Consider the following 25166-nt stretch of genomic DNA (forward strand, 5'->3'; position numbering starts at 1 on the left):
AAGTCGGACTCGATATCTGGAATCCTGGGGCTGACGTCCCCTGGCTGGGGGCTGCCCGGGCCTTCCCATGCTGGTTCCATGGGGAGAGGTGAGAGGCATCTGCCTGTAAAGTCTGGGGGTCCTGGGAGGTCCCCTGGCCGAGCTATGGGCCTCCAAAGTCGGACTTGATATCTGGAATCCTGGGGCTGGCGTCCCCTGGCTGGGGGCTGCCTGGGCCTTCCTGTGCTGGTTCCCTGGGTGGAGGTCAGGGGCATCTGCCTGCCAAGTCTGGGGGTCCTGGGAGGTCCCCTGGCCGAGCTATGGGCCTCCAAAGTCGGACTCGATATCTGGAATCCTGGGGCTGGCGTCCCCTGGCTGGGGGCTGCCCGGGCCTTCCCGAGCTGGTTCCCTGGGTGGAGGTCAGGGGCATCTGCCTGCCAAGTCTGGGGGTCCTGGGAGGTCCCCTGGCCGAGCTATGGGCCTCCAAAGTCGGACTTGATATCTGGAATCCTGGGGCTGGCGTCCCCTGGCTGGGGGCTGCCCGGGCCTTCCTGTGCTGGTTCCCTGGGTGGAGGTCAGGGGCATCTGCCTGCCAAGTCTGGGGGTCCTGGGAGGTCCCCTGGCCGAGCTATGGGCCTCCAAAGTCGGACTCGATATCTGGAATCCTGGGGCTGACGTCCCCTGGCTGGGGGCTGCCCGGGCCTTCCCATGCTGGTTCCATGGGGAGAGGTGAGAGGCATCTGCCTGTAAAGTCTGGGGGTCCTGGGAGGTCCCCTGGCCGAGCTATGGGCCTCCAAAGTCGGACTTGATATCTGGAATCCTGGGGCTGGCGTCCCCTGGCTGGGGGCTGCCTGGGCCTTCCTGTGCTGGTTCCCTGGGTGGAGGTCAGGGGCATCTGCCTGCCAAGTCTGGGGGTCCTGGGAGGTCCCCTGGCCGAGCTATGGGCCTCCAAAGTCGGACTCGATATCTGGAATCCTGGGGCTGGCGTCCCCTGGCTGGGGGCTGCCCGGGCCTTCCCGAGCTGGTTCCCTGGGTGGAGGTCAGGGGCATCTGCCTGCCAAGTCTGGGGGTCCTGGGAGGTCCCCTGGCCGAGCTATGGGCCTCGAAAGTCGGACTTGATATCTGGAATCCTGGGGCTGGCGTCCCCTGGCTGGGGGCTGCCCGGGCCTTCCTGTGCTGGTTCCCTGGGTGGAGGTCAGGGGCATCTGCCTGCCAAGTCTGGGGGTCCTGGGAGGTCCCCTGGCCGAGCTATGGGCCTCCAAAGTCGGACTCGATATCTGGAATCCTGGGGCTGACGTCCCCTGGCTGGGGGCTGCCCGGGCCTTCCCGTGCTGGTTCCCTGGGGAGAGGTGAGAGGCATCTGCCTGTAAAGTCTGGGGGTCCTGGGAGGTCCCCTGGCCGAGCTATGGGCCTCCAAAGTCGGACTTGATATCTGGAATCCTGGGGCTGGCGTCCCCTGGCTGGGGGCTGCCCGGGCCTTCCTGTGCTGGTTCCCTGGGTGGAGGTCAGGGGCATCTGCCTGCCAAGTCTGGGGGTCCTGGGAGGTCCCCTGGCCGAGCTATGGGCCTCCAAAGTCGGACTTGATATCTGGAATCCTGGGGCTGGCATCCCCTGGCTGGGGGCTGCCCGGGCCTTCCCGTGCTGGTTCCCTGGGTGGAGGTCAGGGGCATCTGCCTGCCAAGTCTGGGGGTCCTGGGAGGTCCCCTGGCCGAGCTATGGGCCTCCAAAGTCGGACTTGATATCTGGAATCCTGGGGCTGACGTCCCCTGGCTGGGGGCTGCCCGGGCCTTCCTGTGCTGGTTCCCTGGGTGGAGGTCAGGGGCATCTGCCTGCCAAGTCTGGGGGTCCTGGGAGGTCCCCTGGCCGAGCTATGGGCCTCCAAAGTCGGACTCGATATCTGGAATCCTGGGGCTGACGTCCCCTGGCTGGGGGCTGCCCGGGCCTTCCCGTGCTGGTTCCCTGGGGAGAGGTGAGAGGCATCTGCCTGTAAAGTCTGGGGGTCCTGGGAGGTCCCCTGGCCGAGCTATGGGCCTCCAAAGTCGGACTTGATATCTGGAATCCTGGGGCTGGCGTCCCCTGGCTGGGGGCTGCCCGGGCCTTCCCGTGCTGGTTCCCTGGGTGGAGGTCAGGGGCATCTGCCTGCCAAGTCTGGGGGTCCTGGGAGGTCCCCTGGCCGAGCTATGGGCCTCCAAAGTCGGACTCGATATCTGGAATCCTGGGGCTGACGTCCCCTGGCTGGGGGCTGCCCGGGCCTTCCCGTGCTGGTTCCCTGGGTGGAGGTCAGGGGCATCTGCCTGCCAAGTCTGGGGGTCCTCGGACCTACCCTGGCCGAGCTATGGGCCTCCAGGGGCGGGCTGCTCGGTTATACCATGGGCCAGTGCTACTGCTGAGGTTTACCATGGGCCAGCTCGACTGGCCAGCGGGGCTGAAGGTCCTTAATGCAGGGTGAGGAGGGCTTAAGTGTGGGTGCCCAGGACCGCCTGGTGCACTAGGCGTGGTGGACGGACCAGGGCGCCTCCAAAGTCGGGCTGCTCGGTTATACCATGGGCCAGTGCTACTGCTGAGGTTTACCATGGGCCAGCTCGACTGGCCAGCGGGGCTGAAGGACCTTAATGCAGGGTGAGGAGGGCTTAAGTGTGGGTGCCCAGGACCGCCTGGTGCACTAGGCATGGTGGACGGACCAGGGCGCCTCCAAAGTCGGGCTGCTCGGTTATACCATGGGCCAGTGCTACTGCTGAGGTTTACCATGGGCCAGCTCGACTGGCCAGCGGGGCTGAAGGTCCTTAATGCACGGTGAGGAGGGCTTAAGAGTGGGTGCCCAGGACCGCCTGGTGCGCCAGGTTAGGGTTAGCTGCCCGGGACTTCCAGGGGAGCCTGCCCCAGCCCTAAGTGGAGCTCCCCCGCCCTGGGAGTAGGGTTAGCTGCCCGGGACTTCCAGGGGAGCCTGCCCCAGCCCTAAGTGGAGCTCCCCAGCCCTGGGAGTAGGGTTAGCTGCCCGGGACTTCCAGGGGAGCCTGCCCCAGCCCTAAGTGGAGCTCCCCAGCCCTGGGAGTAGGGTTAGCTGCCCGGGACTTCCAGGGGAGCCTGCCCCAGCCCTAAGTGGAGCTCCCCCGCCCTGGGAGTAGGGTTAGCTGCCCGGGACTTCCAGGGGAGCCTGCCCCAGCCCTAAGTGGAGCTCCCCCGCCCTGGGAGTAGGGTTAGCTGCCCGGGACTTCCAGGGGAGCCTGCCCCAGCCCTAAGTGGAGCTCCCCAGCCCTGGGAGTAGGGTTAGCTGCCCGGGACTTCCAGGGGAGCCTGCCCCAGCCCTAAGTGGAGCTCCCCAGCCCTGGGAGTAGGGTTAGCTGCCCGGGACTTCCAGGGGAGCCTGCCCCAGCCCTAAGTGGAGCTCCCCCGCCCTGGGAGTAGGGTTAGCTGCCCGGGACTTCCAGGGGAGCCTGCCCCAGCCCTAAGTGGAGCTCCCCAGCCCTGGGAGTAGGGTTAGCTGCCCGGGACTTCCAGGGGAGCCTGCCCCAGCCCTAAGTGGAGCTCCCCAGCCCTGGGAGTAGGGTTAGCTGCCCGGGACTTCCAGGGGAGCCTGCCCCAGCCCTAAGTGGAGCTCCCCAGCCCTGGGAGTAGGGTTAGCTGCCCGGGACTTCCAGGGGAGCCTGCCCCAGCCCTAAGTGGAGCTCCCCCGCCCTGGGAGTAGGGTTAGCTGCCCGGGACTTCCAGGGGAGCCTGCCCCAGCCCTAAGTGGAGCTCCCCAGCCCTGGGAGTAGGGTTAGCTGCCCGGGACTTCCAGGGGAGCCTGCCCCAGCCCTAAGTGGAGCTCCCCAGCCCTGGGAGTAGGGTTAGCTGCCCGGGACTTCCAGGGGAGCCTGCCCCAGCCCTAAGTGGAGCTCCCCAGCCCTGGGAGTAGGGTTAGCTGCCCGGGACTTCCAGGGGAGCCTGCCCCAGCCCTAAGTGGAGCTCCCCCGCCCTGGGAGTAGGGTTACCTGCCCGGGACTTCCAGGGGAGGCTGCCCCAGCCCCGAGTGGAGCTCCCCCAGCCTGGGACTTCCAGGGAGGCTGCCCCAGCCCCGAGTGGAGCTCCCCCAGCCTGGGACTTCCAGGGGAGGCTGCCCCAGCCCCGAGTGGAGCTCCCCCAGCCTGGGACTTCCAGGGAGGCTGCCCCAGCCCCGAGTGGAGCTCCCCCAGCCTGGGACTTCCAGGGGAGGCTGCCCCAGCCCTAAGTGGAGCTCCCCAGCCCTGGGAGTAGGGTTAGCTGCCCGGGACTTCCATGGGAGGCTGCCCCAGCCCCGAGTGCTGCTCCCCCAGCCTGGGACTTCCAGGGGAGGCTGCCCCAGCCCCGAGTGGAGCTCCCCCAGCCTGGGACTTCCAGGGGAGGCTGCCCCAGCCCCGAGTGGAGCTCCCCCAGCCTGGGACTTCCAGGGGAGGCTGGCCCAGGGCTCCAGCGGTCTTCCCCAGCCCATCAGAGTCACTTTTGGGGCAATTTCCCAAAAAGTGGTCCCAGTCCAAAAACCAAGTCCCTGGGGCCTGGCCCAGGGCTCCAGGGGCCTTCCCCAGCCCATCAGGGTCACTTTCTGGGCAAGTTCCAAAAATCAAGTCTGGGTTCCAAAAATCAAGTCCCTGGGGCCTGGCCCAGGGCTCCAGGGGCCTTCCCCAGCCCATCAGAGTCACTTTCTGGGCAAGTTCCAAGAATCAAGTCTGGGTTCCAAAAATCAAGTCCCTGGGGCTCCAGGGGCCTTCCCCAGCCCATCAGAGTCACTTTTGGGGCAAGTTCCAAAAATCAAGTCTGGGTTCCAAAAGTCAAGTCCCTGGGGCCTGGCCCAGGGCTCCAGGGGCCTTCCCCGGCCCATCAGAGTCACTTTCTGGGCAAATTCCAAAAATCGAGTCTGGATTCCAAGAATCGAGTCCCTGGGGAAAAAGGCAATTCTGGGTTCCAGAAGTCATGTCTCCTGTCCCAGCCTACCCCCTAGAGTCCAACAGACCCAGATCCTAGCCGATTATGCTAAGCTAGCCAAATTCCCAGGACTAGATTCTTGGATTCCAACTTGCCATTACGGATGAACGGTTGCAATCCGTTGTGACCGCTCACATCGGTTTGCGTCCAAATCTGCAGTCCCGTCAATGGGGAGCGTTCCACAAATCGAGTCCATTCGCCTAACCCTAACCCTAACCCTAACCCTAACCCTAACCCTAACCTAACCCTAACCCTAACCTAACCCTAACCCTAACCCTAAGTGGAGCTCCCCCGCCCTGGGAGTAGGGTTAGCTGCCCGGGACTTCCAGGGGAGCCTGCCCCAGCCCTAAGTGGAGCTCCCCAGCCCTGGGAGTAGGGTTAGCTGCCCGGGACTTCCAGGGGAGCCTGCCCCAGCCCTAAGTGGAGCTCCCCAGCCCTGGGAGTAGGGTTAGCTGCCCGGGACTTCCAGGGGAGCCTGCCCCAGCCCTAAGTGGAGCTCCCCCGCCCTGGGAGTAGGGTTAGCTGCCCGGGACTTCCAGGGGAGCCTGCCCCAGCCCTAAGTGGAGCTCCCCCGCCCTGGGAGTAGGGTTAGCTGCCCGGGACTTCCAGGGGAGCCTGCCCCAGCCCTAAGTGGAGCTCCCCAGCCCTGGGAGTAGGGTTAGCTGCCCGGGACTTCCAGGGGAGCCTGCCCCAGCCCTAAGTGGAGCTCCCCAGCCCTGGGAGTAGGGTTAGCTGCCCGGGACTTCCAGGGGAGCCTGCCCCAGCCCTAAGTGGAGCTCCCCCGCCCTGGGAGTAGGGTTAGCTGCCCGGGACTTCCAGGGGAGCCTGCCCCAGCCCTAAGTGGAGCTCCCCAGCCCTGGGAGTAGGGTTAGCTGCCCGGGACTTCCAGGGGAGCCTGCCCCAGCCCTAAGTGGAGCTCCCCAGCCCTGGGAGTAGGGTTAGCTGCCCGGGACTTCCAGGGGAGCCTGCCCCAGCCCTAAGTGGAGCTCCCCAGCCCTGGGAGTAGGGTTAGCTGCCCGGGACTTCCAGGGGAGCCTGCCCCAGCCCTAAGTGGAGCTCCCCCGCCCTGGGAGTAGGGTTAGCTGCCCGGGACTTCCAGGGGAGCCTGCCCCAGCCCTAAGTGGAGCTCCCCAGCCCTGGGAGTAGGGTTAGCTGCCCGGGACTTCCAGGGGAGCCTGCCCCAGCCCTAAGTGGAGCTCCCCAGCCCTGGGAGTAGGGTTAGCTGCCCGGGACTTCCAGGGGAGCCTGCCCCAGCCCTAAGTGGAGCTCCCCAGCCCTGGGAGTAGGGTTAGCTGCCCGGGACTTCCAGGGGAGCCTGCCCCAGCCCTAAGTGGAGCTCCCCCGCCCTGGGAGTAGGGTTACCTGCCCGGGACTTCCAGGGGAGGCTGCCCCAGCCCCGAGTGGAGCTCCCCCAGCCTGGGACTTCCAGGGAGGCTGCCCCAGCCCCGAGTGGAGCTCCCCCAGCCTGGGACTTCCAGGGGAGGCTGCCCCAGCCCCGAGTGGAGCTCCCCCAGCCTGGGACTTCCAGGGAGGCTGCCCCAGCCCCGAGTGGAGCTCCCCCAGCCTGGGACTTCCAGGGGAGGCTGCCCCAGCCCTAAGTGGAGCTCCCCAGCCCTGGGAGTAGGGTTAGCTGCCCGGGACTTCCATGGGAGGCTGCCCCAGCCCCGAGTGCTGCTCCCCCAGCCTGGGACTTCCAGGGGAGGCTGCCCCAGCCCCGAGTGGAGCTCCCCCAGCCTGGGACTTCCAGGGGAGGCTGCCCCAGCCCCGAGTGGAGCTCCCCCAGCCTGGGACTTCCAGGGGAGGCTGGCCCAGGGCTCCAGCGGTCTTCCCCAGCCCATCAGAGTCACTTTTGGGGCAATTTCCCAAAAAGTGGTCCCAGTCCAAAAACCAAGTCCCTGGGGCCTGGCCCAGGGCTCCAGGGGCCTTCCCCAGCCCATCAGGGTCACTTTCTGGGCAAGTTCCAAAAATCAAGTCTGGGTTCCAAAAATCAAGTCCCTGGGGCCTGGCCCAGGGCTCCAGGGGCCTTCCCCAGCCCATCAGAGTCACTTTCTGGGCAAGTTCCAAGAATCAAGTCTGGGTTCCAAAAATCAAGTCCCTGGGGCTCCAGGGGCCTTCCCCAGCCCATCAGAGTCACTTTTGGGGCAAGTTCCAAAAATCAAGTCTGGGTTCCAAAAGTCAAGTCCCTGGGGCCTGGCCCAGGGCTCCAGGGGCCTTCCCCGGCCCATCAGAGTCACTTTCTGGGCAAATTCCAAAAATCGAGTCTGGATTCCAAGAATCGAGTCCCTGGGGAAAAAGGCAATTCTGGGTTCCAGAAGTCATGTCTCCTGTCCCAGCCTACCCCCTAGAGTCCAACAGACCCAGATCCTAGCCGATTATGCTAAGCTAGCCAAATTCCCAGGACTAGATTCTTGGATTCCAACTTGCCATTACGGATGAACGGTTGCAATCCGTTGTGACCGCTCACATCGGTTTGCGTCCAAATCTGCAGTCCCGTCAATGGGGAGCGTTCCACAAATCGAGTCCATTCGCCTAACCCTAACCCTAACCCTAACCCTAACCCTAACCCTAACCTAACCCTAACCCTAACCTAACCCTAACCCTAACCCTAATTAGGCGGAGATAGGACAATAGACTCTTAAGGTGGAATTGGATTCCACAAATCGAGTCCGAAATTCCGAAAAGCCATTAAACGGTTTTCCTGTGGGCTGGGTCGCTTTTTGGGATTTTGCAGAGGGTTATTACAGATTTTATGACACCCTTGGAATTAATTTTGGACCTCCCCACGATTTTATACCGCGATAAACCCCCTTATCCCAAGTTCAGCTGCAGTACCGTTCCATGACACCAGGTGGCTATTTCCCAGACTTGATTTGTGGAATTGGCCCAAAATGGGGAAATTCCACTGCAGGGCCATGCAGACTGGTCTCCCCTGCCGCCCTGCAGGGTCTGTGGCCCAGACTCGACTTTTGGAATTGGGACTATGTTTTTGGAATTGATACCTGGGATCCTGGGGGGAATCTGCAGTCAGGGGCACCTGGGACCTCCCCTGGCCGAGCTATGGGCCTCCAAAGTCGGGCTGGGGCCTCGGACATGACCGCCCGTGCTGGTTCCCTGGGTGGAGGTCAGGGGCATCTGCCTGCCAAGCCTGGGGCTCCTGGGACCTCCCCTGGCCGAGCTATGGGCCTCCAAAGTCGGGCTCGGGCCTTGTGTATAACCGCCACCTGAGTGGAGCCCCACGGGGAATAACGGCCCCTGGCGGGGGGCTGCCCGGGCCTTCGGGTGCTGGTTCCCTGGGGAGAGGTCAGGGGCATCTGCCTGCCAAGTCTGGGGCTCCTGGGACCTCCCCTGGCCGAGATATGGGCCTCCAAAGTCGGGCTCGGGCCTTGTGTATAACCGCCACCTGAGTGGAGCCCCACGGGGAATAACGGCCCCTGTCGGGGGGCTGACCGGGCCTTCGGGTGCTGGTTCCCTGGGGAGAGGTCCCAGGCATCTGCCTGCCAAGTCTGGGGCTCCTGGGACCTCCCCTGGCCGAGATATGGGCCTCCAAAGTCGGGCTCGGGCCTTGTGTATAACCGCCACCTGAGTGGGGCCCCACGGGGAATAACGGCCCCTGGCGGGGTGCTGCCCGGGCCTTCGGGTGCTGGTTCCCTGGCCAGAGGTCCCAGGCATCTGCCTGCCAAGTCTGGGGCTCCTGGGACCTCCCCTGGCCGAGCTATGGGCCTCCAAGTTGGGGCTCGGGCCTTGTGTATAACCGCCACCTGTGTGGAGCCCCACGGGGAATAACGGCCCCTGGCGGGGGGCTGCCCGGGCCTTCGGGTGCTGGTTCCCTGGGGAGAGGTCCCAGGCATCAGCCTGCCGAGTCTGGGGCTCCTGGGACCTCCCCTGGCCGAGCTATGGGCCTCCATGGTCTGGCTGAGGCCTTGTATAAAACAGCCAACTGAGTGGGGCCCCACGGGGGATAGCGTCCCCTGGCTGGGGGCTTCCCGTGCTGGTTCCCTGGGTGGAGGTCAGGGGCATCTGCCTGCCAAGTCTGGGGGTCCTGGGACCTCCCCTGGCCGAGCTAGGGGCCTCCAAGTTGGGGCTTGGGCCTTGTGTATAACCACCACCTGAGTGGAGCCCCACGGGGAATAACGGCCCCTGGCTGGGGGCTGCCCGGGCCTTCCCGTGCTGGTTCCCTGGGGAGAGGTCCCAGGCATCAGCCTGCCAAGTCTGGGGCTCCTGGGACCTCCCCTGGCCGAGTTATGGGCCTCCATGGTCTGGCTCAGGCCTTGTATAAAACAGCCAACTGAGTGGGGCCCCACGGGGGATAGCGTCCCCTGGCTGGGGGCTTCCCATGCTGGTTCCCTGGGTGGAGGTCAGGGGCATCTGCCTGCCAAGTCTGGGGGTCCTGGGAGGTCCCCTGGCCGAGCTAGGGGCCTCCAAGTTGGGGCTTGGGCCTTGTGTATAACCACCACCTGAGTGGAGCCCCACGGGGAATAACGGCCCCTGGCTGGGGGCTGCCCGGGCCTTCCCGTGCTGGTTCCCTGGGGAGAGGTCCCACGCATCAGCCTGCCAAGTCTGGGGCTCCTGGGACCTCCCCTGGCCGAGCTATGGGCCTCCATGGTCTGGCTGAGGCCTTGTATAAAACAGCCAACTGAGTGGGGCCCCACGGGGGATAGCGTCCCCTGGCTGGGGGCTTCCCGTGCTGGTTCCCTGGCTGGAGGTCAGGGGCATCTGCCTGCCAAGTCTGGGGGTCCTGGGACCTCCCCTGGCCGAGCTAGGGGCCTCCAAGTTGGGGCTTGGGCCTTGTCTATAACCACCACCTGTGTGGAGCCCCACGGGGAATAACGGCCCCTGGCTGGGGGCTGCCCGGGCCTTCCCGTGCTGGTTCCCTGGGGAGGGGTCCCAGGCATCAGCCTGCCAAGCCTGGGGCTCCTGGGACCTCTCCTGGCCGAGCTATGGGCCTCCAAGTTGGGGCTTGGGCCTTGTGTATAACCACCACCTGTGTGGAGCCCCACGGGGAATAACGGCCCCTGGCTGGGGGCTGCCCGGGCCTTCCCGTGCTGGTTCCCTGGGTGGAGGTCAGGGGCATCTGCCTGCCAAGCCTGGGGCTCCTGGGACCTCCCCTGGCCGAGCTATGGGCCACCAAGTTGGGGCTTGGGCCTTGTGTATAACCACCACCTGAGTGGAGCCCCACGGGGAATAACGGCCCCTGGCTGGGGGCTGCCCGGGCCTTCCCGTGCTGGTTCCCTGGGGGGAGGTCCCAGGCATCAGCCTGCCAAGCCTGGGGCTCCTGGGACCTCCCCTGGCCGAGCTATGGGCCTCCAAGTTGGGGCTCGGGCCTTGTATCGAACCTCCGACTGAGTGGGGCCCCACGGGGGATAGCGTCCCCTGGCTGGGGGCTTCCCCTGCTGGTTCCCTGGGTGGAGGTCGGGGGCATCTGCCTGTAAAGTCTGGGGGTCCTGGGAGGTCCCCTGGCCGAGCTAGGGGCCTCCAAAATCGGACTGGATATCTGGAATCCTGGTGGAATCTGCAGTCTGGGGCTGCTCAGTTATACCATGGGCAGATATAATATGGGCAGTTATACCATAGACAGTTATACCATGGGATTCAGGCTAGGGCAAAAACTTAGACAGGGTGGATGGACCAGGGACTCTTCCCCCTGTCCATGCCCGATTAGGAGAGCTCTCTGCTGGGAGGAGGGAGACTGCATCCCCCCCTGGAAGTGCTGCTGCGCACCTGGTGCTGCTGAGAGGTGCCATCGGGATACAGGGGATGAGTGGGCCTGGGAACCCATTGAGACTTGATTCATGGAATCCTGGGTCTACCGTCCCCCTGGCTGGGGGCTGCCCGGGCCTTCCCGTGCTGGTTCCCTGGGTGGAGGTCAGGGGCATCTGCCTATGAGGTCTGGGGGTCCTGGGAGGTCCCCTGGCCGAGCTAGGGGCCTCCAAATCGGACTTGATATCTGGAATCCTGGGGGAACCTGCAGTCAGGGGCACCTGGGAGCTCCCCTGGCCGAGCTATGGGCCTCCGAGGGCGGGCTGCTCAGTTATACCATGGGCAGTTATACCATGGGATTCAGACATGGCCAAAATCTTAGACATGGTGGATGGACCAGGGCACTCTTCCCCCTGGCCGTGCCCGAGGAGGAGAGCTCTCTCCTGGGAGGAGGGCGACTGCATCCCCCCCCTGGAAGTGCTGTTGCGCACCTGGTGGTGCTGAGAGGTGCCATCAGGATACAGGTGATGAGTGGGCTTGGGGAACCCACTGAGGCTTAATATCTGGTATCCTGGGGCTGACGTCCCCTGGCTGGGGGCTGCCCGGGCCTTCCCATGCTGGTTCCCTGGGGAGAGGTGAGAGGCATCTGCCTGTAAAGTCTGGGGGTCCTGGGAGGTCCCCTGGCCGAGCTATGGGCCTCCAAAGTCGGACTTGATATCTGGAATCCTGGGGCTGGCATCCCCTGGCTGGGGGCTGCCCGGGCCTTCCTGTGCTGGTTCCCTGGGTGGAGGTCAGGGGCATCTGCCTGCCAAGTCTGGGGGTCCTGGGAGGTCCCCTGGCCGAGCTATGGGCCTCCAAAGTCGGACTTGATATCTGGAATCCTGGGGCTGGCATCCCCTGGCTGGGGGCTGCCCGGGCCTTCCTGTGCTGGTTCCCTGGGTGGAGGTCAGGGGCATCTGCCTGCCAAGTCTGGGGGTCCTGGGAGGTCCCCTGGCCGAGCTATGGGCCTCCAAAGTCGGACTTGATATCTGGAATCCTGGGGCTGGCGTCCCCTGGCTGGGGGCTGCCCGGGCCTTCCTGTGCTGGTTCCCTGGGTGGAGGTCAGGGGCATCTGCCTGCCAAGTCTGGGGGTCCTGGGAGGTCCCCTGGCCGAGCTATGGGCCTCCAAAGTCGGACTCGATATCTGGAATCCTGGGGCTGGCGTCCCCTGGCTGGGGGCTGCCCGGGCCTTCCCATGCTGGTTCCCTGGGTGGAGGTCAGGGGCATCTGCCTGCCAAGTCTGGGGGTCCTGGGAGGTCCCCTGGCCGAGCTATGGGCCTCCAATGTCGGACTTGATATCTGGAATCCTGGGGCTGGCGTCCCCTGGCTGGGGGCTGCCCGGGCCTTCCTGTGCTGGTTCCCTGGGTGGAGGTCAGGGGCATCTGCCTGCCAAGTCTGGGGGTCCTGGGAGGTCCCCTGGCCGAGCTATGGGCCTCCAAAGTCGGACTCGATATCTGGAATCCTGGGGCTGACGTCCCCTGGCTGGGGGCTGCCCGGGCCTTCCCGTGCTGGTTCCCTGGGGAGAGGTGAGAGGCATCTGCCTGTAAAGTCTGGGGGTCCTGGGAGGTCCCCTGGCCGAGCTATGGGCCTCCAAAGTCGGACTTGATATCTGGAATCCTGGGGCTGGCGTCCCCTGGCTGGGGGCTGCCCGGGCCTTCCTGTGCTGGTTCCCTGGGTGGAGGTCAGGGGCATCTGCCTGCCAAGTCTGGGGGTCCTGGGAGGTCCCCTGGCCGAGCTATGGGCCTCCAATGTCGGACTTGATATCTGGAATCCTGGGGCTGGCGTCCCCTGGCTGGGGGCTGCCCGGGCCTTCCTGTGCTGGTTCCCTGGGTGGAGGTCAGGGGCATCTGCCTGCCAAGTCTGGGGGTCCTGGGAGGTCCCCTGGCCGAGCTATGGGCCTCCAAAGTCGGACTTGATATCTGGAATCCTGGGGCTGGCATCCCCTGGCTGGGGGCTGCCCGGGCCTTCCTGTGCTGGTTCCCTGGGTGGAGGTCAGGGGCATCTGCCTGCCAAGTCTGGGGGTCCTGGGAGGTCCCCTGGCCGAGCTATGGGCCTCCAAAGTCGGACTTGATATCTGGAATCCTGGGGCTGGCGTCCCCTGGCTGGGGGCTGCCCGGGCCTTCCTGTGCTGGTTCCCTGGGTGGAGGTCAGGGGCATCTGCCTGCCAAGTCTGGGGGTCCTGGGAGGTCCCCTGGCCGAGCTATGGGCCTCCAAAGTCGGACTCGATATCTGGAATCCTGGGGCTGACGTCCCCTGGCTGGGGGCTGCCCGGGCCTTCCCATGCTGGTTCCATGGGGAGAGGTGAGAGGCATCTGCCTGTAAAGTCTGGGGGTCCTGGGAGGTCCCCTGGCCGAGCTATGGGCCTCCAAAGTCGGACTTGATATCTGGAATCCTGGGGCTGGCGTCCCCTGGCTGGGGGCTGCCTGGGCCTTCCTGTGCTGGTTCCCTGGGTGGAGGTCAGGGGCATCTGCCTGCCAAGTCTGGGGGTCCTGGGAGGTCCCCTGGCCGAGCTATGGGCCTCCAAAGTCGGACTCGATATCTGGAATCCTGGGGCTGGCGTCCCCTGGCTGGGGGCTGCCCGGGCCTTCCCGAGCTGGTTCCCTGGGTGGAGGTCAGGGGCATCTGCCTGCCAAGTCTGGGGGTCCTGGGAGGTCCCCTGGCCGAGCTATGGGCCTCCAAAGTCGGACTTGATATCTGGAATCCTGGGGCTGGCGTCCCCTGGCTGGGGGCTGCCCGGGCCTTCCTGTGCTGGTTCCCTGGGTGGAGGTCAGGGGCATCTGCCTGCCAAGTCTGGGGGTCCTGGGAGGTCCCCTGGCCGAGCTATGGGCCTCCAAAGTCGGACTCGATATCTGGAATCCTGGGGCTGACGTCCCCTGGCTGGGGGCTGCCCGGGCCTTCCCATGCTGGTTCCATGGGGAGAGGTGAGAGGCATCTGCCTGTAAAGTCTGGGGGTCCTGGGAGGTCCCCTGGCCGAGCTATGGGCCTCCAAAGTCGGACTTGATATCTGGAATCCTGGGGCTGGCGTCCCCTGGCTGGGGGCTGCCTGGGCCTTCCTGTGCTGGTTCCCTGGGTGGAGGTCAGGGGCATCTGCCTGCCAAGTCTGGGGGTCCTGGGAGGTCCCCTGGCCGAGCTATGGGCCTCCAAAGTCGGACTCGATATCTGGAATCCTGGGGCTGGCGTCCCCTGGCTGGGGGCTGCCCGGGCCTTCCCGAGCTGGTTCCCTGGGTGGAGGTCAGGGGCATCTGCCTGCCAAGTCTGGGGGTCCTGGGAGGTCCCCTGGCCGAGCTATGGGCCTCGAAAGTCGGACTTGATATCTGGAATCCTGGGGCTGGCGTCCCCTGGCTGGGGGCTGCCCGGGCCTTCCTGTGCTGGTTCCCTGGGTGGAGGTCAGGGGCATCTGCCTGCCAAGTCTGGGGGTCCTGGGAGGTCCCCTGGCCGAGCTATGGGCCTCCAAAGTCGGACTCGATATCTGGAATCCTGGGGCTGACGTCCCCTGGCTGGGGGCTGCCCGGGCCTTCCCGTGCTGGTTCCCTGGGGAGAGGTGAGAGGCATCTGCCTGTAAAGTCTGGGGGTCCTGGGAGGTCCCCTGGCCGAGCTATGGGCCTCCAAAGTCGGACTTGATATCTGGAATCCTGGGGCTGGCGTCCCCTGGCTGGGGGCTGCCCGGGCCTTCCTGTGCTGGTTCCCTGGGTGGAGGTCAGGGGCATCTGCCTGCCAAGTCTGGGGGTCCTGGGAGGTCCCCTGGCCGAGCTATGGGCCTCCAAAGTCGGACTTGATATCTGGAATCCTGGGGCTGGCATCCCCTGGCTGGGGGCTGCCCGGGCCTTCCCGTGCTGGTTCCCTGGGTGGAGGTCAGGGGCATCTGCCTGCCAAGTCTGGGGGTCCTGGGAGGTCCCCTGGCCGAGCTATGGGCCTCCAAAGTCGGACTTGATATCTGGAATCCTGGGGCTGACGTCCCCTGGCTGGGGGCTGCCCGGGCGTTCCTGTGCTGGTTCCCTGGGTGGAGGTCAGGGGCATCTGCCTGCCAAGTCTGGGGGTCCTGGGAGGTCCCCTGGCCGAGCTATGGGCCTCCAAAGTCGGACTCGATATCTGGAATCCTGGGGCTGACGTCCCCTGGCTGGGGGCTGCCCGGGCCTTCCCGTGCTGGTTCCCTGGGGAGAGGTGAGAGGCATCTGCCTGTAAAGTCTGGGGGTCCTGGGAGGTCCCCTGGCCGAGCTATGGGCCTCCAAAGTCGGACTTGATATCTGGAATCCTGGGGCTGGCGTCCCCTGGCTGGGGGCTGCCCGGGCCTTCCCGTGCTGGTTCCCTGGGTGGAGGTCAGGGGCATCTGCCTGCCAAGTCTGGGGGTCCTGGGAGGTCCCCTGGCCGAGCTATGGGCCTCCAAAGTCGGACTCGATATCTGGAATCCTGGGGCTGACGTCCCCTGGCTGGGGGCTGCCCGGGCCTTCCCGTGCTGGTTCCCTGGGTGGAGGTCAGGGGCATCTGCCTGCCAAGTCTGGGGGTCCTCGGACCTACCCTGGCCGAGCTATGGGCCTCCAGGGGCGGGCTGCTCGGTTATACCATGGGCCAGTGCTACTGCTGAGGTTTACCATGGGCCAGCTCGACTGGCCAGCGGGGCTGAAGGTCCTTAATGCAGGGTGAGGAGGGCTTAAGTGTGGGTGCCCAGGACCGCCTGGTGCACTAGGCGTGGTGGACGGACCAGGGCGCCTCCAAAGTCGGGCTGCTCGGTTATACCATGGGCCAGTGCTACTGCTGAGGTTTACCATGGGCCAGCTCGACTGGCCAGCGGGGCTGAAGGACCTTAATGCAGGGTGAGGAGGGCTTAAGTGTGGGTGCCCAGGACCGCCTGGTGCACTAGGCATGGTGGACGGACCAGGGCGCCTCCAAAGTCGGGCTGCTCGGTTATACCATGGGCCAGTGCTACTGCTGAGGTTTACCATGGGCCAGCTCGACTGGCCAGCGGGGCTGAAGGTCCTTAATGCACGGTGAGGAGGGCTTAAGAGTGGGTGCCCAGGACCGCCTGGTGCGCCAGGTTAGGGTTAGCTGCCCGGGACTTCCAGGGGAGCCTGCCCCAGCCCTAAGTGGAGCTCCCCCGCCCTGGGAGTAGGGTTAGCTGCCCGGGACTTCCAGGGGAGCCTGCCCCAGCCCTAAGTGGAGCTCCCCAGCCCTGGGAGTAGGGTTAGCTGCCCGGGACTTCCAGGGGAGCCTGCCCCAGCCCTAAGTGGAGCTCCCCAGCCCTGGGAGTAGGGTTAGCTGCCCGGGACTTCCAGGGGAGCCTGCCCCAGCCCTAAGTGGAGCTCCCCCGCCCTGGGAGTAGGGTTAGCTGCCCGGGACTTCCAGGGGAGCCTGCCCCAGCCCTAAGTGGAGCTCCCCCGCCCTGGGAGTAGGGTTAGCTGCCCGGGACTTCCAGGGGAGCCTGCCCCAGCCCTAAGTGGAGCTCCCCAGCCCTGGGAGTAGGGTTAGCTGCCCGGGACTTCCAGGGGAGCCTGCCCCAGCCCTAAGTGGAGCTCCCCAGCCCTGGGAGTAGGGTTAGCTGCCCGGGACTTCCAGGGGAGCCTGCCCCAGCCCTAAGTGGAGCTCCCCCGCCCTGGGAGTAGGGTTAGCTGCCCGGGACTTCCAGGGGAGCCTGCCCCAGCCCTAAGTGGAGCTCCCCAGCCCTGGGAGTAGGGTTAGCTGCCCGGGACTTCCAGGGGAGCCTGCCCCAGCCCTAAGTGGAGCTCCCCAGCCCTGGGAGTAGGGTTAGCTGCCCGGGACTTCCAGGGGAGCCTGCCCCAGCCCTAAGTGGAGCTCCCCAGCCCTGGGAGTAGGGTTAGCTGCCCGGGACTTCCAGGGGAGCCTGCCCCAGCCCTAAGTGGAGCTCCCCCGCCCTGGGAGTAGGGTTAGCTGCCCGGGACTTCCAGGGGAGCCTGCCCCAGCCCTAAGTGGAGCTCCCCAGCCCTGGGAGTAGGGTTAGCTGCCCGGGACTTCCAGGGGAGCCTGCCCCAGCCCTAAGTGGAGCTCCCCAGCCCTGGGAGTAGGGTTAGCTGCCCGGGACTTCCAGGGGAGCCTGCCCCAGCCCTAAGTGGAGCTCCCCAGCCCTGGGAGTAGGGTTAGCTGCCCGGGACTTCCAGGGGAGCCTGCCCCAGCCCTAAGTGGAGCTCCCCCGCCCTGGGAGTAGGGTTACCTGCCCGGGACTTCCAGGGGAGGCTGCCCCAGCCCCGAGTGGAGCTCCCCCAGCCTGGGACTTCCAGGGAGGCTGCCCCAGCCCCGAGTGGAGCTCCCCCAGCCTGGGACTTCCAGGGGAGGCTGCCCCAGCCCCGAGTGGAGCTCCCCCAGCCTGGGACTTCCAGGGAGGCTGCCCCAGCCCCGAGTGGAGCTCCCCCAGCCTGGGACTTCCAGGGGAGGCTGCCCCAGCCCTAAGTGGAGCTCCCCAGCCCTGGGAGTAGGGTTAGCTGCCCGGGACTTCCATGGGAGGCTGCCCCAGCCCCGAGTGCTGCTCCCCCAGCCTGGGACTTCCAGGGGAGGCTGCCCCAGCCCCGAGTGGAGCTCCCCCAGCCTGGGACTTCCAGGGGAGGCTGCCCCAGCCCCGAGTGGAGCTCCCCCAGCCTGGGACTTCCAGGGGAGGCTGGCCCAGGGCTCCAGCGGTCTTCCCCAGCCCATCAGAGTCACTTTTGGGGCAATTTCCCAAAAAGTGGTCCCAGTCCAAAAACCAAGTCCCTGGGGCCTGGCCCAGGGCTCCAGGGGCCTTCCCCAGCCCATCAGGGTCACTTTCTGGGCAAGTTCCAAAAATCAAGTCTGGGTTCCAAAAATCAAGTCCCTGGGGCCTGGCCCAGGGCTCCAGGGGCCTTCCCCAGCCCATCAGAGTCACTTTCTGGGCAAGTTCCAAGAATCAAGTCTGGGTTCCAAAAATCAAGTCCCTGGGGCTCCAGGGGCCTTCCCCAGCCCATCAGAGTCACTTTTGGGGCAAGTTCCAAAAATCAAGTCTGGGTTCCAAAAGTCAAGTCCCTGGGGCCTGGCCCAGGGCTCCAGGGGCCTTCCCCGGCCCATCAGAGTCACTTTCTGGGCAAATTCCAAAAATCGAGTCTGGATTCCAAGAATCGAGTCCCTGGGGAAAAAGGCAATTCTGGGTTCCAGAAGTCATGTCTCCTGTCCCAGCCTACCCCCTAGAGTCCAACAGACCCAGATCCTAGCCGATTATGCTAAGCTAGCCAAATTCCCAGGACTAGATTCTTGGATTCCAACTTGCCATTACGGATGAACGGTTGCAATCCGTTGTGACCGCTCACATCGGTTTGCGTCCAAATCTGCAGTCCCGTCAATGGGGAGCGTTCCACAAATCGAGTCCATTCGCCTAACCCTAACCCTAACCCTAACCCTAACCCTAACCTAACCCTAACCCTAACCTAACCCTAACCCTAACCCTAACCCTAACCCTAATTAGGCGGAGATAGGACAATAGACTCTTAAGGTGGAATTGGATTCCACAAATCGAGTCCGAAATTCCGAAAAGCCATTAAACGGTTTTCCTGTGGGCTGGGTCGCTTTTTGGGATTTTGCAGAGGGTTATTACAGATTTTATGACACCCTTGGAATTAATTTTGGACCTCCCCACGATTTTATACCGCGATAAACCCCCTTATCCCAAGTTCAGCTGCAGTACCGTTCCATGACACCAGGTGGCTATTTCCCAGACTTGATTTGTGGAATTGGCCCAAAATGGGGAAATTCCACTGCAGGGCCATGCAGACTGGTCTCCCCTGCCGCCCTGCAGGGTCTGTGGCCCAGACTCGACTTTTGGAATTGGGACTATGTTTTTGGAATTGATACCTGGGATCCTGGGGGGAATCTGCAGTCAGGGGCACCTGGGACCTCCCCTGGCCGAGCTATGGGCCTCCAAAGTCGGGCTGGGGCCTCGGACATGACCGCCCGTGCTGGTTCCCTGGGTGGAGGTCAGGGGCATCTGCCTGCCAAGCCTGGGGCTCCTGGGACCTCCCCTGGCCGAGCTATGGGCCTCCAAAGTCGGGCTCGGGCCTTGTGTATAACCGCCACCTGAGTGGAGCCCCACGGGGAATAACGGCCCCTGGCGGGGGGCTGCCCGGGCCTTCGGGTGCTGGTTCCCTGGGGAGAGGTCAGGGGCATCTGCCTGCCAAGTCTGGGGCTCCTGGGACCTCCCCTGGCCGAGATATGGGCCTCCAAAGTCGGGCTCGGGCCTTGTGTATAACCGCCACCTGAGTGGAGCCCCACGGGGAATAACGGCCCCTGTCGGGGGGCTGACCGGGCCTTCGGGTGCTGGTTCCCTGGGGAGAGGTCCCAGGCATCTGCCTGCCAAGTCTGGGGCTCCTGGGACCTCCCCTGGCCGAGATATGGGCCTCCAAAGTCGGGCTCGGGCCTTGTGTATAACCGCCACCTGAGTGGGGCCCCACGGGGAATAACGGCCCCTGGCGGGGTGCTGCCCGGGCCTTCGGGTGCTGGTTCCCTGGCCAGAGGTCCCAGGCATCTGCCTGCCAAGTCTGGGGCTCCTGGGACCTCCCCTGGCCGAGCTATGGGCCTCCAAGTTGGGGCTCGGGCCTTGTGTATAACCGCCACCTGTGTGGAGCCCCACGGGGAATAACGGCCCCTGGCGGGGGGCTGCCCGGGCCTTCGGGTGCTGGTTCCCTGGGGAGAGGTCCCAGGCATCAGCCTGCCGAGTCTGGGGCTCCTGGGACCTCCCCTGGCCGAGCTATGGGCCTCCATGGTCTGGCTGAGGCCTTGTATAAAACAGCCAACTGAGTGGGGCCCCACGGGGGATAGCGTCCCCTGGCTGGGGGCTTCCCGTGCTGGTTCCCTGGGTGGAGGTCAGGGGCATCTGCCTGCCAAGTCTGGGGGTCCTGGGACCTCCCCTGGCCGAGCTAGGGGCCTCCAAGTTGGGGCTTGGGCCTTGTGTATAACCACCACCTGAGTGGAGCCCCACGGGGAATAACGGCCCCTGGCTGGGGGCTGCCCGGGCCTTCCCGTGCTGGTTCCCTGGGGAGAGGTCCCAGGCATCAGCCTGCCAAGTCTGGGGCTCCTGGGACCTCCCCTGGCCGAGTTATGGGCCTCCATGGTCTGGCTCAGGCCTTGTATAAAACAGCCAACTGAGTGGGGCCCCACGGGGGATAGCGTCCCCTGGCTGGGGGCTTCCCATGCTGGTTCCCTGGGTGGAGGTCAGGGGCATCTGCCTGCCAAGTCTGGGGGTCCTGGGAGGTCCCCTGGCCGAGCTAGGGGCCTCCAAGTTGGGGCTTGGGCCTTGTGTATAACCACCACCTGAGTGGAGCCCCACGGGGAATAACGGCCCCTGGCTGGGGGCTGCCCGGGCCTTCCCGTGCTGGTTCCCTGGGGAGAGGTCCCACGCATCAGCCTGCCAAGTCTGGGGCTCCTGGGACCTCCCCTGGCCGAGCTATGGGCCTCCATGGTCTGGCTGAGGCCTTGTATAAAACAGCCAACTGAGTGGGGCCCCACGGGGGATAGCGTCCCCTGGCTGGGGGCTTCCCGTGCTGGTTCCCTGGCTGGAGGTCAGGGGCATCTGCCTGCCAAGTCTGGGGGTCCTGGGACCTCCCCTGGCCGAGCTAGGGGCCTCCAAGTTGGGGCTTGGGCCTTGTCTATAACCACCACCTGTGTGGAGCCCCACGGGGAATAACGGCCCCTGGCTGGGGGCTGCCCGGGCCTTCCCGTGCTGGTTCCCTGGGGAGGGGTCCCAGGCATCAGCCTGCCAAGCCTGGGGCTCCTGGGACCTCTCCTGGCCGAGCTATGGGCCTCCAAGTTGGGGCTTGGGCCTTGTGTATAACCACCACCTGTGTGGAGCCCCACGGGGAATAACGGCCCCTGGCTGGGGGCTGCCCGGGCCTTCCCGTGCTGGTTCCCTGGGTGGAGGTCAGGGGCATCTGCCTGCCAAGCCTGGGGCTCCTGGGACCTCCCCTGGCCGAGCTATGGGCCACCAAGTTGGGGCTTGGGCCTTGTGTATAACCACCACCTGAGTGGAGCCCCACGGGGAATAACGGCCCCTGGCTGGGGGCTGCCCGGGCCTTCCCGTGCTGGTTCCCTGGGGGGAGGTCCCAGGCATCAGCCTGCCAAGCCTGGGGCTCCTGGGACCTCCCCTGGCCGAGCTATGGGCCTCCAAGTTGGGGCTCGGGCCTTGTATCGAACCTCCGACTGAGTGGGGCCCCACGGGGGATAGCGTCCCCTGGCTGGGGGCTTCCCCTGCTGGTTCCCTGGGTGGAGGTCGGGGGCATCTGCCTGTAAAGTCTGGGGGTCCTGGGAGGTCCCCTGGCCGAGCTAGGGGCCTCCAAAATCGGACTGGATATCTGGAATCCTGGTGGAATCTGCAGTCTGGGGCTGCTCAGTTATACCATGGGCAGATATAATATGGGCAGTTATACCATAGACAGTTATACCATGGGATTCAGGCTAGGGCAAAAACTTAGACAGGGTGGATGGACCAGGGACTCTTCCCCCTGTCCATGCCCGATTAGGAGAGCTCTCTGCTGGGAGGAGGGAGACTGCATCCCCCCCTGGAAGTGCTGCTGCGCACCTGGTGCTGCTGAGAGGTGCCATCGGGATACAGGGGATGAGTGGGCCTGGGAACCCATTGAGACTTGATTCATGGAATCCTGGGTCTACCGTCCCCCTGGCTGGGGGCTGCCCGGGCCTTCCCGTGCTGGTTCCCTGGGTGGAGGTCAGGGGCATCTGCCTATGAGGTCTGGGGGTCCTGGGAGGTCCCCTGGCCGAGCTAGGGGCCTCCAAATCGGACTTGATATCTGGAATCCTGGGGGAACCTGCAGTCAGGGGCACCTGGGAGCTCCCCTGGCCGAGCTATGGGCCTCCGAGGGCGGGCTGCTCAGTTATACCATGGGCAGTTATACCATGGGATTCAGACATGGCCAAAATCTTAGACATGGTGGATGGACCAGGGCACTCTTCCCCCTGGCCGTGCCCGAGGAGGAGAGCTCTCTCCTGGGAGGAGGGCGACTGCATCCCCCCCCTGGAAGTGCTGTTGCGCACCTGGTGGTGCTGAGAGGTGCCATCAGGATACAGGTGATGAGTGGGCTTGGGGAACCCACTGAGGCTTAATATCTGGTATCCTGGGGCTGACGTCCCCTGGCTGGGGGCTGCCCGGGCCTTCCCATGCTGGTTCCCTGGGGAGAGGTGAGAGGCATCTGCCTGTAAAGTCTGGGGGTCCTGGGAGGTCCCCTGGCCGAGCTATGGGCCTCCAAAGTCGGACTTGATATCTGGAATCCTGGGGCTGGCATCCCCTGGCTGGGGGCTGCCCGGGCCTTCCTGTGCTGGTTCCCTGGGTGGAGGTCAGGGGCATCTGCCTGCCAAGTCTGGGGGTCCTGGGAGGTCCCCTGGCCGAGCTATGGGCCTCCAAAGTCGGACTTGATATCTGGAATCCTGGGGCTGGCATCCCCTGGCTGGGGGCTGCCCGGGCCTTCCTGTGCTGGTTCCCTGGGTGGAGGTCAGGGGCATCTGCCTGCCAAGTCTGGGGGTCCTGGGAGGTCCCCTGGCCGAGCTATGGGCCTCCAAAGTCGGACTTGATATCTGGAATCCTGGGGCTGGCGTCCCCTGGCTGGGGGCTGCCCGGGCCTTCCTGTGCTGGTTCCCTGGGTGGAGGTCAGGGGCATCTGCCTGCCAAGTCTGGGGGTCCTGGGAGGTCCCCTGGCCGAGCTATGGGCCTCCAAAGTCGGACTCGATATCTGGAATCCTGGGGCTGGCGTCCCCTGGCTGGGGGCTGCCCGGGCCTTCCCGTGCTGGTTCCCTGGGTGGAGGTCAGGGGCATCTGCCTGCCAAGTCTGGGGGTCCTGGGAGGTCCCCTGGCCGAGCTATGGGCCTCCAATGTCGGACTTGATATCTGGAATCCTGGGGCTGGCGTCCCCTGGCTGGGGGCTGCCCGGGCCTTCCTGTGCTGGTTCCCTGGGTGGAGGTCAGGGGCATCTGCCTGCCAAGTCTGGGGGTCCTGGGAGGTCCCCTGGCCGAGCTATGGGCCTCCAAAGTCGGACTCGATATCTGGAATCCTGGGGCTGACGTCCCCTGGCTGGGGGCTGCCCGGGCCTTCCCGTGCTGGTTCCCTGGGGAGAGGTGAGAGGCATCTGCCTGTAAAGTCTGGGGGTCCTGGGAGGTCCCCTGGCCGAGCTATGGGCCTCCAAAGTCGGACTTGATATCTGGAATCCTGGGGCTGGCGTCCCCTGGCTGGGGGCTGCCCGGGCCTTCCTGTGCTGGTTCCCTGGGTGGAGGTCAGGGGCATCTGCCTGCCAAGTCTGGGGGTCCTGGGAGGTCCCCTGGCCGAGCTATGGGCCTCCAATGTCGGACTTGATATCTGGAATCCTGGGGCTGGCGTCCCCTGGCTGGGGGCTGCCCGGGCCTTCCTGTGCTGGTTCCCTGGGTGGAGGTCAGGGGCATCTGCCTGCCAAGTCTGGGGGTCCTGGGAGGTCCCCTGGCCGAGCTATGGGCCTCCAAAGTCGGACTTGATATCTGGAATCCTGGGGCTGGCATCCCCTGGCTGGGGGCTGCCCGGGCCTTCCTGTGCTGGTTCCCTGGGTGGAGGTCAGGGGCATCTGCCTGCCAAGTCTGGGGGTCCTGGGAGGTCCCCTGGCCGAGCTATGGGCCTCCAAAGTCGGACTTGATATCTGGAATCCTGGGGCTGGCGTCCCCTGGCTGGGGGCTGCCCGGGCCTTCCTGTGCTGGTTCCCTGGGTGGAGGTCAGGGGCATCTGCCTGCCAAGTCTGGGGGTCCTGGGAGGTCCCCTGGCCGAGCTATGGGCCTCCAAAGTCGGACTCGATATCTGGAATCCTGGGGCTGACGTCCCCTGGCTGGGGGCTGCCCGGGCCTTCCCATGCTGGTTCCATGGGGAGAGGTGAGAGGCATCTGCCTGTAAAGTCTGGGGGTCCTGGGAGGTCCCCTGGCCGAGCTATGGGCCTCCAAAGTCGGACTTGATATCTGGAATCCTGGGGCTGGCGTCCCCTGGCTGGGGGCTGCCTGGGCCTTCCTGTGCTGGTTCCCTGGGTGGAGGTCAGGGGCATCTGCCTGCCAAGTCTGGGGGTCCTGGGAGGTCCCCTGGCCGAGCTATGGGCCTCCAAAGTCGGACTCGATATCTGGAATCCTGGGGCTGGCGTCCCCTGGCTGGGGGCTGCCCGGGCCTTCCCGAGCTGGTTCCCTGGGTGGAGGTCAGGGGCATCTGCCTGCCAAGTCTGGGGGTCCTGGGAGGTCCCCTGGCCGAGCTATGGGCCTCCAAAGTCGGACTTGATATCTGGAATCCTGGGGCTGGCGTCCCCTGGCTGGGGGCTGCCCGGGCCTTCCTGTGCTGGTTCCCTGGGTGGAGGTCAGGGGCATCTGCCTGCCAAGTCTGGGGGTCCTGGGAGGTCCCCTGGCCGAGCTATGGGCCTCCAAAGTCGGACTCGATATCTGGAATCCTGGGGCTGACGTCCCCTGGCTGGGGGCTGCCCGGGCCTTCCCATGCTGGTTCCATGGGGAGAGGTGAGAGGCATCTGCCTGTAAAGTCTGGGGGTCCTGGGAGGTCCCCTGGCCGAGCTATGGGCCTCCAAAGTCGGACTTGATATCTGGAATCCTGGGGCTGGCGTCCCCTGGCTGGGGGCTGCCTGGGCCTTCCTGTGCTGGTTCCCTGGGTGGAGGTCAGGGGCATCTGCCTGCCAAGTCTGGGGGTCCTGGGAGGTCCCCTGGCCGAGCTATGGGCCTCCAAAGTCGGACTCGATATCTGGAATCCTGGGGCTGGCGTCCCCTGGCTGGGGGCTGCCCGGGCCTTCCCGAGCTGGTTCCCTGGGTGGAGGTCAGGGGCATCTGCCTGCCAAGTCTGGGGGTCCTGGGAGGTCCCCTGGCCGAGCTATGGGCCTCGAAAGTCGGACTTGATATCTGGAATCCTGGGGCTGGCGTCCCCTGGCTGGGGGCTGCCCGGGCCTTCCTGTGCTGGTTCCCTGGGTGGAGGTCAGGGGCATCTGCCTGCCAAGTCTGGGGGTCCTGGGAGGTCCCCTGGCCGAGCTATGGGCCTCCAAAGTCGGACTCGATATCTGGAATCCTGGGGCTGACGTCCCCTGGCTGGGGGCTGCCCGGGCCTTCCCGTGCTGGTTCCCTGGGGAGAGGTGAGAGGCATCTGCCTGTAAAGTCTGGGGGTCCTGGGAGGTCCCCTGGCCGAGCTATGGGCCTCCAAAGTCGGACTTGATATCTGGAATCCTGGGGCTGGCGTCCCCTGGCTGGGGGCTGCCCGGGCCTTCCTGTGCTGGTTCCCTGGGTGGAGGTCAGGGGCATCTGCCTGCCAAGTCTGGGGGTCCTGGGAGGTCCCCTGGCCGAGCTATGGGCCTCCAAAGTCGGACTTGATATCTGGAATCCTGGGGCTGGCATCCCCTGGCTGGGGGCTGCCCGGGCCTTCCCGTGCTGGTTCCCTGGGTGGAGGTCAGGGGCATCTGCCTGCCAAGTCTGGGGGTCCTGGGAGGTCCCCTGGCCGAGCTATGGGCCTCCAAAGTCGGACTTGATATCTGGAATCCTGGGGCTGACGTCCCCTGGCTGGGGGC

Source organism: Neoarius graeffei, chromosome 24, assembly GCF_027579695.1.
Source record: "Neoarius graeffei isolate fNeoGra1 chromosome 24, fNeoGra1.pri, whole genome shotgun sequence".
Taxonomy (NCBI): Eukaryota; Metazoa; Chordata; class Actinopteri; order Siluriformes; family Ariidae; genus Neoarius; species Neoarius graeffei.